The 2,025-nt window shown below is 57.7% G+C and overlaps 1 protein-coding gene across 1 annotated transcript in view; it reads left to right on the top strand.

Moving 5' to 3' along the window:
* Positions 1 to 1,259: 1,259 nt before the first annotated feature.
* The window catches only part of ADCYAP1 (adenylate cyclase activating polypeptide 1), a 4,721-nt gene continuing 3,955 nt past the window's right edge, over positions 1,260 to 2,025 (top strand). Inside the window, exon 1 of the mRNA XM_026035505.1 lies at positions 1,260 to 1,938. The gene's annotated coding sequence lies outside the window, so the exon portion shown is untranslated. The remainder of the gene's footprint in view (positions 1,939 to 2,025) is intronic.

Below are 2,025 nucleotides of genomic sequence, written 5' to 3'. Positions count from 1 at the left end.
GCGGGAGCCGGGCCCTTTCCCGCGAGCGCGTCGGCGGCCGCTGCCCGGGGAATAACTCACGGCGTTACATTTCCCTCACCCCCAGAAAGTACTGCAACCTTAAATGACCATAATAAGAACGTAATTGTATGGCATGGGGCTTTTTTGGTTGTTGTTTTTTGAGAAATCGATTTGGGCTCGAATAACTCATCTAAACAGGTTACACCAAAGCCATTCAAATAGGAAACAGGAGAACTAAATTATTGCTGCTTCCTGAACTCTCTGCTTATGCTCCCCATAATTAAAATGTGCAGTAATGGCTCCTGCAGCCTGCGTTTCTTCGGGTAATTCTCGGAAATGAAGGGCTGAGTCTCGGCCACTGAGCGAGGAGAGCGCAGAGATGAGCGCAGATCCCGCGGGGATTGGTAGCCAGCCGGGGGTCCTCGCCCGGCGCTCGCCTCCCCCTTCGTCCCCGGGTGGGGGGGAAACAAGCCCGGCGGCGGGGAACTCCCCAGAGAAGGGATTTCCCTAAGACTCCCTCCGCAAATTAACTTTTTTTTTTTTGGTCTTGACAACCCTCCCCCTTCCCAGCGTGCTCGCTCCGCTCCTCGGAGCCCGGGCTCTTGGCAGCAGGCGGGGAGGGGAAGGGATCGGACGAGGTCGTGGCGGGGGGCGGGTTGTGCAGGGGGTGCCGGGCCCTGGGGGCCACGCGTGGGCCCGTTCCCGCGGCCGCCGCGGGGCTGCGGCGAGCGGCCCACGCGGGGCGCTTAACGGCACTGCCCGAGGCGGGGGGCAGCGTTGCGTAAGGGTAACAACTATAATAACAACAAAAATAAGATAAAAAAGAGGTGGAGGAGGAAGAGCAAAGGACCCCCCTTCGCCGCGGCAATAGGGATCCCGCCTCGGGGCTGCTCCGAGGCGCAGAGCCAAAGGCGGGGGACAGGGACGGGACCCCCTCGAGCCCCCTGGAGCTGCCTCCCCCGCGCGGAGGTGCCTTCTCCGGCAGGTGAAACGGGGCCGCGGGCTGCCTCGTGTTCCCTCGCTTCTGCGCTGCCGTTTTGTTTTTTTTGGGGGGGGGAGGTGGGAAGCGTGAGCTGGTGTTTGCGAGCAGCCTCATGACTCCCGATAAGCTCATCCTGGAGGACGACACAAGCGCCGTGTTCCTTGAGGAATTGGGGTGGTGACGTCTTTTCAGATACCCGATTGTTACGTGACTGGGGAGGAAAAAAAAAAAAAGGAAAAAGAAAGAAAAAAAAAAACCCATTTGATTCATGAATAAAAATCCGGAGCCCGGCGCGAGGACAACAAACAATATTGCCCGTCCTCCGAGGTGACATGCAGGCAAATGTTTACGGAGAGGGCTCTCGCTGAAGCGGGCTGTTTGCAAAGATTTTGCTGCTAATTGCGTGTGAGGCGGAAGGCTGCGGAAGGCTGGTCAAGTTTGGAGCCGCCGAGCAGGAAGAGAAGAAGAGGAGGAAGCTGAAGGCTCTCAGTGAGGGGAGAGATCTGGGGAAGACAACATCTCGAGCACCAGCCCTCGGCTCCCCTCCTCCTCTCCCGCCCGGGCTCGCTCGCTCTCTTCCCCCTCTCCCTGGGCTCCTTTCGCCGCTGGCACCTTGCTCCATCCCTCTTCCTCCCTGTCCCTTCCCTGGCAGACTCCACTCCAGATCTGCGCTACTACCTGCAAACTTTTTTCCTCTATCTTTTTTCTTGTTTTCTTTTCGGAGTGGATTCCCTCTAAATCAACAAACAAGTAACCGCCGCTTTTGCATCTTCTTCATCCCACCGGAGAAGAGATGCCACGAGGGTTTTAACTCTTTTCGACCGCTACTTGGGAGAGCATCGCATTTTTTTCTCCCTCTCCCCCATTTCTTTTTATTCTTAATTTTATTTTTTTGAGACCTGCCCTTTTAGTTCCGCAGCCAAACGCTCTTAGTGCCGAGTGTTTAGAGTTTAATGGTAAGGACCCAGAGCGGCTCGCCGGGCCTTGCGCCGGGGCGGGCGGCACCGACGGGGCGGCGGCGGCAGCGGGCGCTGCTCCGCGCG

The sequence above is a fragment of the Nothoprocta perdicaria genome, unplaced genomic scaffold (assembly GCF_003342845.1).
Source record: "Nothoprocta perdicaria isolate Ctin4 unplaced genomic scaffold, notPer1 scaffold_16, whole genome shotgun sequence".
NCBI classification, from domain to species: domain Eukaryota; kingdom Metazoa; phylum Chordata; class Aves; order Tinamiformes; family Tinamidae; genus Nothoprocta; species Nothoprocta perdicaria.
This window is presented reverse-complemented; position numbering and strand designations above follow the sequence as displayed.